Source organism: Durio zibethinus, unplaced genomic scaffold (genome assembly GCF_047325235.1).
Source record: "Durio zibethinus cultivar Kanyao isolate XHJ-2024 unplaced genomic scaffold, ASM4732523v1 HiC_scaffold_103, whole genome shotgun sequence".
Classification (NCBI taxonomy): domain Eukaryota; kingdom Viridiplantae; phylum Streptophyta; class Magnoliopsida; order Malvales; family Malvaceae; genus Durio; species Durio zibethinus.
In genome coordinates, this window is record NW_028322726.1 from 40,001 (window position 1) to 54,139 (window position 14,139).

Consider the following 14,139-nt stretch of genomic DNA (forward strand, 5'->3'; position numbering starts at 1 on the left):
AAAGAGAAAGTGTACCCACTAAAAAAGCAATTTGTGTAATTGGCACATGCTTTCTTAAACCGCCCATAAAAACCATATTCTGGCTTTTATCTGGAGAATATCCAACAATAGCTTCCATGGAATGAATAATGGATCCGGATCCTAAAAACAACAATGCCTTCGAATAAGCATGAGTAATCAAATGAAATAAAGCGGCTCGATAAGACCCCATACCTAGAGCTACCATCATATAACCCAGTTGGGACATTGTAGAATAGGCTAAACCCCTCTTAATATCTTTTTGAGCAAGAGCTAAAGTAGCCCCTAATAATACTGTTATTATACCTATCAAAGATATTAGATTCATTATGTAAGGTATAACTATGAAAAGAGGAAGAAGGCGGGCTACAAGAAAAATTCCCGCTGCTACCATAGTGGCAGCATGTATAAGAGCCGAAATAGGAGTAGGCCCCTCCATGGCATCAGGTAACCATACATGAAGGGGAAACTGCGCAGATTTAGCAACTGCGCCGGCAAATAATAAAGAGGCACATAAAGTAACAAATAAAAAATGAACCTCATTATTATAAATCACGTTATTAAATATTTCGAACAAATCTTGAAATTCGAAACTTCCCGTTATCCAATAAAAACCTAAGATTCCTAATAATAAACCAAAATCGCCTATCCGATTAGTTACAAACGCTTTTTGACAAGCGTTTGCCGCAACAGGTCGTGTGAACCAAAACCCTATTAATAGATAAGAACACATTCCAACCAATTCCCAAAAAATATAAATTTGTATCAAATTAGAACTAGTAACTAATCCCAACATTGAAGTATTGAATAAACTCATATAAGCAAAAAATCTCAAATATCCTTGATCATGAGACATATAATTGTCACTATAAATAAGAACAAAAATTCCAACAGTAGTGATTAATATTGACATAATAGAGGTAAGTGAATCAATAAAGTAGCCAAACTCGAAAGAAAAATCATTATTGATGGTCCAAGACCATCCATATTGATAGATAGAACTTCTATTTATTTGCTGAATAGACAGATCGACCGAAAAAATCATAACTATACTTAACAATAAAATATTGGGAAAAGCCCACATACGACGAAGATTTTTTGTTGCCGTCGGAAAAAGTAGGAGTCCCATTCCTATTAAAATAGGAATTGGAAGTGGCACAAAAGGTATGATCCATGAATATTGATATGTATGCTCCATAAAAACTTTTTTCTTATTCTTTCTTAATTAATCGTTTCTGATTCACCGGCTCTTATCTCTTTTGATGGAAAGGGAGCAATAATACAATCAAGATATTACAAAGTTAACTGGAATTTTCTATTATTAATCTTTTAATCTTTCTCAAATATTTCAAAAATATTCAAATTTCGAAGTTAGAAGTAATCAAATGATATCACCGAGTTACTAATGGAAAAAAAAAATATTCTTTTTTTTTTTCAAAATTATGTATCCTTTAACAGATTAATTACGAGTCTCATTCGAATTTGATTGAAAATGAAAATTGGGCATACTCTCTCTTCGAGCTTGACCAATTACCAATTAATAGAAAAAAATTCAAGTTTGTTTTTTATTAGGTAAATAAAATGGTTTTTTTACATTTTTTTGTTTTGATGTATTTTTCGTGTATAAATGGAGATGTATAAATTATAAATGTAGGACGACAAAAAAAATAGGCAGAGATAGAGAAGGAAAGACTCTTTTTTACGTTTTTTTGATTTCATCAATTCAATTTATATATCATAATAGATCCTAATCTATCCTATAGATTTGAATGGAGATATAAAAAAGAAAGGTACCAATAAATTAAATACAAATTCTTCTTTTTTTCTGGATAGTGTATGGAATATAAATAAAAAAAGGTTATATCATATTTTTTTTTTTTTTTTTTTCTAGAATAGAAGCATTTTATGTTATTTTCCCATCTCTATTTAGTTCTTATGAAATTTATATAGTAGTATATAGATAATTATAATCTAGAAAATCTATTAATCTAGAAAATCTATAGGAATAGATAAATAATGACATAAAGACACCGATCATTTTGTTTTAAAAATAGATGTCTTTGACATCCAACTATAGCACTAAATAACCTTTTTTTTGAATGGCAGTTCCAAAAAAACGTACTTCTACATCAAAAAAGCGTATTCGAAAAAATGTTTGGAAAAAGAAAGGATATTGGGCGGCGTTGAAAGCTTTTTCATTATCGAGATCTATTTTTACGGGTAATTCAAAAAGTTTTTTTGTACGACAAATAATTTTTTTTTAATCTGAATTGGTTTAACTCGAATAAGATACAAAGGTTTTCTTTTTTGAATATCTTTTTTTTTTTCATTTCCGGGATGGGGATTCTCATTTTCCCCATCGCCCCATTTGGTATCTTAGTGTTATAATAATTTGTTATTTTTATAATATTCAATTTCAATTTATAATAATAAATAATTAAATAATTAAATAATAAAAATTTGTATATTTATACTATAGCTATATCGGAGCACATATATATAAGAGCTTTAACTGGGTTGTTGAAACTAATCCATTAAGTTTCAATTTTGTAACTTTATGAATCATTATTTCTCTGAATTACTATATATCCTTCCCTTGCTTTCAACCCAATTGAGAAAACTCCCTTTATAATTTAGTGGATATACAAATAATGTATCAATTTAAAATGATCTAAAAAAATTCTATGTTTGTATAAGAAGATGAATCAAGACATATTTTTAGAATTCGAAATTCGAAATACTTTTTTGAAGTATGGTACAATTATGACAGGAATCGAAACGCTTTTTATATAACGTAACGTGTACAACCCAATATCTAGTTGGTTTGATAAATCCTTAAAACGCAAAATCCTAACGATTAATACAAAGCTATGCAAATTACATAAATCTTTTGAAATCATTGGATGTGGTGCTGAAATTGTGATCTCTAAAAATAATATTTTTTCATTCATTTATTCATTCAATTGATAAGCATTTTTTTTTTTATAGATTCATAAAAATCATATAAAAGAATGAGAGATGAATCATTAAAAAATTAAAATGATAAAGAACATTTTTTTGTTGAATTCTATCTATGAATTGAAGTTACAACTAGTTAGTTTAGTTACAATAGAGGAGTTCTCTTTTAGGAAAACACAAACTATAAAATCTCTGTTGAAATAATTAAATATTAAATTAAATATTAAATAAAAAAAAGGATAATTAAATAAAACGATAAATAATAAAGATTCTTTTTGAACCTTCAAATTGCTATTTAAACGAGTTTTTATTCATCAATTTAAATTAAATGCTTCTTTTACATTTTACATTGAATTGACCCCTTCACCTTCAATCTCGACGATTGAATAAAAAATGGCTTATTATGATTTCGAGCAAGCCGCTATGGTGAAATCGGTAGACACGCTGCTCTTAGGAAGCAGTGCTAGAGCATCTCGGTTCGAGTCCGAGTAGCGGCATAGTATCTTCTAAAAGAGATAGAATAAGTCCTATAATGAATTTAATTCCTGATTTCCATTCCATAAAATCTAGAAACCCTCGCTTTTTTCAGAATTCTTATGATTTTTTCAACTTTAGAGCATATATTAACTCATATATCCTTTTCGGTCGTTTCAATTGTAATTACAATTCATTTTTTAACCTTATTCTTATTAGTCGATGAAGTCGTAGGACTATATGATTCATCAGAAAAGGGCATGATAGTTACCTTTTTCTGTATAACAGGATTATTAGTCACTCGTTGGATTTATTCAGGACATTTCCCATTAAGTGATTTATATGAATCATTAATCTTTCTTTCATGGGGTTTCTCCCTTATTCATATGGTTTACTATTTTAAAAAGCGTAAAAATGATTTAAGCGCAATAACCGCACCAAGTGTTATTTTTACCCAAGGCTTTGCCACTTCGGGTCTTTTAACCAAAATGCATCAATCCGCAATATTAGCGCCTGCTCTCCAATCCCAGTGGTTAATGATGCACGTAAGTATGATGGTATTAGGCTATGCAGCTCTTTTATGTGGATCATTATTATCAGTAGCTCTTCTAGTCATTACATTTCGAAAAGCCATAAAAATTATTGGTAAAAACAATAATTTATTAAATCAGTCATTTTCGTTTGGCGAAATCCAATACATGAATGAAAGAAGCAATGTTTTATTAAACACTTATTTTCTTTCTTCTAAAAATTTTTACAGGTATCAATTGACTCAACAATTGGATCGTTGGAGTTATCGTATTATTAGTCTCGGGTTTATCTTTTTAACCATAGGAATTCTTTCGGGAGCCGTATGGGCTAATGAGGCGTGGGGATCATATTGGAATTGGGACCCAAAGGAAACTTGGGCATTTATTACTTGGACCGTATTCGCGATTTATTTACATACCCGAACAAATAAAAATTTGGAAGGTGTAAATTCCGCACTTGTGGCTTCTATGGGATTTCTTATAATTTGGATATGCTATTTTGGGGTCAATCTATTAGGAATAGGTTTACATAGTTATGGTTCATTTACATTAACATCTAATTGAATTGAATAAAAAGGCTAAGCCTAACAAATACTAAGATAGGACAGCGTATATATAAGAAAACTTATTGTAAGCTGTCAAGAACCTTTTGAATCACTCCACTACTTGATTCAAAAGGTTCTAACAAAAGCCAAAGATGTCTGATTAAAATTCAATTTAATTCTTTTACCTTTTTTTACTTAACTTAAACTTAAGAGAAGAAAAAAGACTTCTTTCTTTTTTTTTTCACTGTACAACGAACAATTTTAAAAATCATAGGATTACTTTTTGATTTTTTGTTTTATTCATCAAAACTATCTATAAAAATAATTATATAGAATAGTTTCGACCTTCTCACCTGATAATGAGAGGACAAAATCCGGATAAATACCAATACCTATTACTGGTAGAAAGATAGAGATCGAAACAAATAACTCTCGTGGTCCAGAATCAAAAAAATAAGAACTTTGAGCATTAAATAGCTTGTATCCATAGAACATTTGACGTGACATAGATAATGAATAAATAGGAGTTAATATCATTCCAATTGACATTACGAAAGTAATTAGTATTTTTGGCATTAAAAAATATTTTTGGCTGGTAATTATTCCAAAAAAGACTATCAACTCTGCAACAAAACCACTCATGCCCGGTAATGCAAGAGAAGCCATCGATAAGATACTGAACATCGTAAATATTTTTGGAATCGGAATAGCCATTCCACCCATTTCGTCGAGATAAAAAAGACGCATTCTATCATAACTCGTTCCTGCCAAGAAAAAAAGTGCAGCACCGATAAATCCATGAGATATTATTTGTAAAATAGCTCCGTTGAGTCCCGTATCAGTTATAGAGCCAATTCCTATAATTATGAAACCCATATGAGATACGGAGGAATAGGCTATTCTTTTTTTTAAATTCCGTTGACCAAGAGATGTTGAAGCTGCATAAATTATTTGCATTGTACCCACTATTATCAACCAGGGAGAAAATATGGAATGAGCGTGGGGTAATAATTCCATATTGATGCGAACTAATCCATACGCTCCCATTTTTAATAAAATTCCGGCTAGAAGCATACAAGTACTGTAATGTGCCTCCCCATGGGTGTCTGGTAACCACGTATGTAAGGGTATAATCGGCGATTTGACAGCAAAAGCAATAAGAAATCCAATATAGAATATGATTTCCAGTGCGACAGGATACGATTGATTAGCTAATGTTTCAAAATTTAATGTTGGTTCATTAGAACCGTATAAACCGATACCCAAAACTCCTATTAATAAAAAAATGGAACCCCCCGCAGTGTACAAAATAAATTTTGTAGCCGAGTACAGACGTTTCTTTCCCCCCCACATGGATAGAAGTAGATAAACGGGAATTAATTCGAACTCCCACATGATGAAAAAAAGTAAAAGGTCTCGAGAAGAAAATGATCCTATTTGACCACTGTACATTGCTAGCATCAAGAAATGGAATAATCGCGAATCTCGAGTAACTGGCCAAGCCGCCAAAGTAGCTAAAGTAGTGATAAATCCTGTCAGTAAAATGGGCCCTATAGAAAGTCCATCTATTCCCAATCTCCAGTAAAAATCAAAAAAATTTATCCATTTATAATCTTCCTCCAGCTGGATTAATGGATCGTCCAATCGGAAATGATAACAAAATGCATAGGTTGTTAGAAGGAGTTCAAATATGCATATACACATAGTATACCACTTAATACCACTTAATTAGCTTATTTCCTCTATGAGGAAGAAAGAAAATTAAAGAACCTGCAGATATTGGTAAAACTACAATTATTGTTAACCAAGGAAAATAATTCGTGGTAAAGACAAGATGCACTTGGACCAGAAAAACCCGTGCTCAAAAAAGATTTTTTTTGAGCACGGGTTTTTTCAGTAAAAAAAAAATAAAATGGATTCAAAATGTATTCAAGTGGGGTTTTCGGGAACGTATCAATAAGCTAGACCCATACTTCGAGTTGTTTCATGCCATAAATAAACTCGAACGCTCAAGAAATCTGTTGGACAAGCGGATTCACATCTCTTACAACCAACACAGTCTTCTGTTCTTGGAGCGGAAGCAATTTGCTTAGCTTTACATCCATCCCAAGGTATCATTTCTAACACATCGGTGGGGCAGGCTCGGACACATTGAGTACACCCTATACATGTATCATAAATTTTTACTGAATGTGACATGGGATCTATAATTTTTTGAACATCATAAAATTTCAATCTAGTAAACTTGTAAATGAATCATTATAGTTAAACACCAGATGAATCAACGATTTACCAGAAATTTTCTAATCAATTTCCTTCGGGATCAACTCATAAGAAAGGACCAAGATACTTTGATTTCTTACGTTTTCGAAAACATGATGTAGATTCCAACATATTGGACATGCTAATTCAAATTGGTGAATCTTATAATTTAATATTATTAATATTACTTATTCAACAAAGTTGATTGATTGATACGCGTTGATTTTCTGTTACGATAAATTGAGGAAACAATAGCTGATCCAATAGCTGCTTCAGCGGCTGCAATAGCTATAACAAAAATTGATAAAATATTTCCTTTTAATTGCCGACTATCAAAAAAATCAGAAAATGTTACAAAATTTATATTAACCGCATTCAGTATAAGGGCCCGAACCATATTTCGACTCGTGATCAATCCATAAATACCGATAGAAAATAAATAGGCACTCAAAACAAGTATATGTTCGAGCATCATTGACCAACTCCTTATCAATTTCGATTCATTTTAATATGAACAATAATTCAACGGATTTGATTGACTAGAATAGAATATAACAAAAAGAATATATTGGAAATATCTCGAATAAACGAATTTCTATTTTATATTTTATACACGAACAAGAATTCAAGGAAAATAGATGCGATAAGACAGAAAAAAGTTTAATTTGGATTGCTTGCTATTCCTAGTTAGAAAGATTTATTACTGACGAGCCACAGCAATTGCACCTATCAAAGCAACTAAAAGAATTAGTGAAATGAATTCAAATGGAAGAAAAAAATCTGTTGCTAAATGAATTCCAATTTGTTGACTATTACTTATCAAATCTTGTTCTATAATTTGGTTTGATCTTGTAGTCCAAATAATCCCGTACCATGATGTATCTAATATAGTAGTAATTAGCGAAACAAGAATACTTGTACAAATCAACGAAGTAAGGCCATTCCCAATGGTCCACAGATTAAAATTTTTATAATATTCTGAACCATTCATGAACATCACAGCAAATAGGATTAAAACATTTATGGCTCCCACATAAATAAGAAGCTGGGCAGCAGCTACAAAATGAGAATTTGAGAGAATATAGAATAAGGATATACAAACAAGAACCAATCCCAATGAAAAGGCAGAAAAAATTGGATTGGTAAGTAATACCACTCCCAGGCCCCCTAATATAAGACCCGATCCCAGAAAAACTAAAAGAAAATCGTGTATTGGTCCAGGCAAATCCATTATATGTAAAATAAGAGATAAATAAATCGAAATGCTTTTCATGATCTTATTGACCCGACCAGGAATTTTTTTTTTATGATACGTTCCTAATTGAATAAAATCCTAATCTATTAGGTGTGAATTGATCTAAGTACAATTATTGTTTCGTTTTTAATTCTTTTTTTTTGTTCGGTTCGAAAGGGTATTTTGTTTTTTGAAACTATATATTTCGAAATAATTACGAATATATTAATAGATTTTCAAGAAAAATGAATTCGAAATTCTTATCAACCAGTTAATTTGTAATTGAATTTTTATTTATTGACCAAACAAAGAGTAAAGGCCTCATTCTTTTAAGTCAAACCAAATATTCTTTTAACTTAAACCAAAACGGAACCTTAAAAGAATTGGAAATTTCTCTTTAATAGAATAGGAGGTTTACTTACTCAGTTTTTCTTTGAGGCGAATTCAAAATTGTTCGAATTGTATAATCGTCAATTACTGACATTGGTAAACGGCCCAAAGCAATTTGATTATAATTCAATTCGTGACGGTCGTAAGTAGAAAGTTCATATTCTTCAGTCATTGATAAACAATTTGTTGGACAATACTCAACGCAGTTACCACAAAATATACAAATTCCGAAATCAATACTGTAATTAAGCAATCGTTTTTTTCTAATATCCGTTTCAAATTTCCAATCAACAACAGGCAGATCTATAGGGCATACACGAACACATACTTCACAAGCAATGCATTTATCAAATTCAAAATGGATTCGCCCACGGAAACGCTCTGATGCGATTAATTTTTCATAAGGGTATTGAATAGTTACAGGTAAACGATTTGCGTGGGATAAGGTAATCATGAAACCTTGACCAATGTACCTTGCTGCTCGGACTGTTTGGTGGCCATAATTCATGAACCCAGTTACCATAGGGAACATATCGTGAATATCTATGAATAATTTTATGTTTGTTTCTTTCTCTTGTTTGAACCAAGTCATGAATCTCGTATTCTTTTTTTCTTTACAGTGAAAGAAGTTGGAAAGAAGTTGTTAATAATAGATTACCGAGAGAAATGGGTAAAAGAAATTTCCATCCAAGATTTAATAATTGGTCCATTCTTAACCTAGGTAAAGTCCATCTTGTTGCGATAGAAATAAACAAAAACAAATAAGTTTTAGCTAATGTAATAAAGATACCAATTGTCGTTCCAAAGATTCCATTCATTTTATTTATTTCAAATAGCTCAGGGACGAATACGTACGGAATGGAAATATTCCAACCCCCCAAGTAAAGAACTGTTACAAATAAGGAAGAAAGTAATAGATTTAGATAGGAAGCAACATAAAATAAACCAAATTTGATACCCGAATATTCGGTTTGATACCCTGCTACTAATTCTTCCTCGGCTTCTGGTAAATCAAAAGGTAATCTCTCACATTCTGCTAGAGAAGAAATTAGAAAAACGATAAACCCTATTGGCTGACGCCACAAATTCCATCCCCAAACCCCATATTTTGATTGCGCCTCAACTATATCAACTGTACTTGAGCTGTTAGATAATTATAGTCGATGATAACATCACTGATTCCCATCGCTAGTCCAAAACCGTACATGAGGTTTTCAACTCATACGGCTCCTCGTGGGTCACAAATAAATTTAAGGACCGAATCAGTATTATTTCTCTTCGTATGGTTGTAGAATAGATAGAGAAAAAATGGATTGGAAGGTCCAAAATTATACCAATGGAATTCTGTCTGCTATATTATGAAGAATAAAAAAAGTGCTTCTGAATTGATCTCGCCCGTTACTAATTTCAATTTTTATTTGTTGAGTAATAACTTAAGCCTTCAATAAAATACTTCTTGTAGAAATATCAATAGATATTTCAACCCATTGTTTTCGATTACGAAAAAAATTAAATATTACATTAGCTCATAAATCATGACACAGATTATATCTCTCTATATATATGAAAGAAAGAATAAAAAAAAAAAAAATATTTATTTTTTATTCTTTCTTTTTCGTTCCTATTCTTCTTTCTGATCTGAGAAAATTACGAATGGGGGCTTAAACTAAAAAATAGTAAAGGATTATTTCGTTCCTGATAGTCATTACTTTAATCGGTGGATAGGAGCATACTCTGGACCGGAATCGTGGGTAGTACTGCCTACTCATTTCTACTAATTTAAAGCCCCAATTAGTATTCTTTTTATGTTATCCAGAAATATCCTTTTTATATAATTTACATAATCTCCATTACTAATCCTTTGTGTATTTTGGTGTTCCTAACCATCCACTCATTTTTTTGTTCAATCCCCCGTTTGGTTTGGCAATACATGTATGGGAATCTATACAAAGGATAGCCAAAACTCTATACGGTTGATCTTTTGAGCCCGCTTCAAGCTAGATTGACTAATCAACCCGTCTTGGGGTAAAGACTTCTTCCACTTATGTTTTCTTCCACTTAACTCTTGTACATAGGAAATGAGATTAAATTTTTTTTTGTTTAATTTACTGCGAATTTATAAGCTGCTTTCTTTCACTCATATATAACTATCTAATTTAGTTTATCAACCTGAAGGATAATAAAATAACGAAGATATCTATTCAATCCATTCAGCTTATTTTATAGAACGAAAGGAATAGGGAAAAGAAAAGTTTATATTTCAACGAATCGCACGTAGAGATATTGATAAAACACATAGAGTTAATGGTATTTCATAACTAATCGATTGAGCAGCAGCTCGCAGACCACCTAAAAAGGAATATTTATTATTTGATCCGTATCCTGACATAAGAAGTCCAACAGGAGCAATACTTGAAATGGCAATCCATAAAAAAATACCGATATTGAGATCGGCTAAAATAAGGCGAGAGCTAAAAGGAATTACTGAAAAACTTAGTAAAATGGATATGACTGCTATAGACGGTCCAATACGGAATAAACGAGTATTTCCTCTAGATGGAAGAATATTCTCTTTGAAAAGCAGTTTTGTTCCATCTGCTAGAGCTTGAAGAATTCCCAAAGGGCCGGCGTATTCAGGCCCAATACGTTGTTGTATTCCTGCAGATATTTCTCTTTCTAACCATACAATTACTAGTACACCTATTGTGATTCCCAATACAAGAGTCAAAATAGGGACAAACATCCATATGATCCCATAGACCTCTTTTAAGGATTCCAATCTGTAAAAGGAATTGATATCTTCTACTTCTGTTGTATAAATTATCATTTCAACGATCAACTTCTCCCATAATGATATCTATGCTACCTAGTATCGTCATAATATCAGCCAATTTCATTCTTTTAACTAACTGAGGAAGAATTTGCAAATTGATAAAACCCGGCGGGCGAATTTTCCATCTCCAAGGAAAACCACTTTGATCTCCTATCAGAAAAATTCCTAATTCTCCCTTTGGGGCTTCCATTCTCGCATAAAGTTCTTGTCTCGGTAATTCAAATGTAGGAGAAGGTTTTTTACTAATGAATCGATATTCAAAATCATTCCATTCTGGATCCCTTTCTCGATCAAAACATCGGATTTCTAAATTCTCATAGGGACCCCCCGGAATTCCTTCCAGGGCCTGTTGAATTATTTTTATGGATTCCGTCATTTCACTGATTCGGACTAAATAACGAGCTAATGAATCTCCTTCTTTTTGCCACTGGATTTCCCAATCAAATTCGTCGTAACACTCATAATGATCAACTTTACGAAGATCCCATTTGATTCCAGAGGCTCGTAGCATTGGGCCGGATAGACCCCAATTTATTGCTTCTTCTCCACCAATAACCCCTACCCCTTCAACTCGTTCTAAAAAAATAGGATTTCGCGTAATAAGTTTTTGATATTCAACAATTCCTGTTAAAAAATAATCACAGAAATCCAAACATTTATCTATCCAGCCATAGGGTAGATCGGCCGCTACTCCTCCGATACGAAAATAATTATGCATCATTCTCATACCGGTGGCAGCTTCGAATAGATCATATACTAATTCTCTTTCTCTGAAAATATAGAAAAAGGGGGTCTGTGCACCAATATCGGCCATAAAAGGTCCAAGCCATAATAGATGAGAAGCTATACGACTCAACTCCAACATAATTACTCTGATATAGCTGGCTCTTTTAGGGACTTGAATATTGCCCAATTGTTCTGGTCCATTTACGGTTATTGCTTCCGTGAACATAGTGGCTAAATAATCCCAACGTGTTACATAAGGCAAATATTGTATAATTGTTCGGTTTTCCGCAATTTTTTCCATTCCTCTGTGTAAATAACCTAATATTGGTTCACAGTCAACAACATCTTCACCATCTAGAGTAACGATGAGACGAAGAACACCGTGCATTGATGGGTGGTGAGGTCCCATATTGACTATCATAAGGTCTTTTTCTGTAGCTGATAGATTCATAAGTTTTTCCTCGATTCATTCTTACATGAATTGTTGAAAACGAAAAGAAGTACATCAAAATGAAAAATATAATAAATCGACTAATTCAATCAAATTAACGATTTTTTGATTCCCGAATATCCAACTCACTAATTAATTCTTTATAACGTATGTTATTTTTCTTTGATAAATAAGACAGAAGCCGTTGACGTTTTCCTAGAATTTTACGTAGACCTCTCTGAGATAAATAGTCTTTTTTGTGCAATTCCAAATGTGAAGTAAGTCTTCGTATCTTATTGGTGAAACTGACTATTTGAAATTCAACGGACCCCTTGTTTTCTTCTTTTTTTTCTTGAAAAATAACTGAGATGAATGAATTTTTTACCATAAAACAAAAATTTCTCTCCCCCTTTTTTTGAATGTGAATTTTACTGATCAGTAATAATAATAATACCATTCATTTTAATATGCACAATGATTTTAAGTTCGTTATGAACTTTATAATTTTTTCAAATAAAATTAATCAATCCGGTTTTCAATCATAATATATGGAAAAATGTACCATTGACGAATTTTCAAACGCGGATACATATGTATCCTTACCATACTGAAACGACTGCCATTATTACTATTAAACCAATAGCGATTCATACAAGCTAAATCTTCTAATCGATAATTGGGCCAAAGAAAGAACTTTAATTTAATTAGTTTCTTTTTATCACTATCAAGATGTTTGTTTTTATTCAAAACTTGACCACAGTTTTTTACATTATTTAAAAATACTGGATTTCTATGCATACCATTTTTATCCCTTGAATTGAAAGAAATTCGAATTCGCAATTCTCTCCGGTGGTTAGGGGATAAAATATTTTCAGGAATAAACAAATCATAATGATTTTTGTCTTTATTTTCAGTCATTTTTTGATGTCTTGCAATGGATTCATCAAAATTATTTTTTTCAATATAGTTTTTTTTTTTGCGTCTTTTTTTTTTTTTGCGTCTTTGATTAATTTCATGTTTATTTTTATGAACCAATGAAATACTTATAGTTTGATATAGAATAAATTGTCCATCAATTTCTACATACCGGCGAATTGGTTCGATAATCAATACTCCTTTTTTGAGTAGGTATTGATAAGTTAAAAGTAACTTATCCGCCGAATCCATCAAAATATCCAGATTCGTTCCTCCTCTTCTAACAGAGTATAGAAAAGTTTCATTCATATTTATCAGGCCAAGAATGAAAGAATATGCTTTGATATTTTTGATTATTTTTTCATCGAAAGAATCAGCATCCCATCCGAATTGAAAATACAAATACTTTTGTAGGAATAAACGAGCTTCTCTCTTGCTCTCGTCTTCCTTTCTATGTTTTTTTGATTTACCAGAATCTTCTTCAACATCTTTTTCTTGATTGTCTGATTTACCTTTTTCTTGATCTGATTTACCTTTTTCTTGATTGGATGATTTACCTTTTTCTTGATTGGATGATTTACCTTTTTCTTGATTGTATGATTTACCTTTTTCTTGATTGGATGATTTACCATAATCTTCTTCAACATCTTTTTCTTGATTGTATGATTTACCTTTTTCTTGATTGGATGATTTACCATAATCTTCTTCAACATCTTTTTCTTGATTGTATGATTTACCTTTTTCTTCATTGTATGATTTACCATAATCTTCTTCAACATCTTTTTCTTGATTGTATGATTTACCTTTTTCTTCATTGTATGATT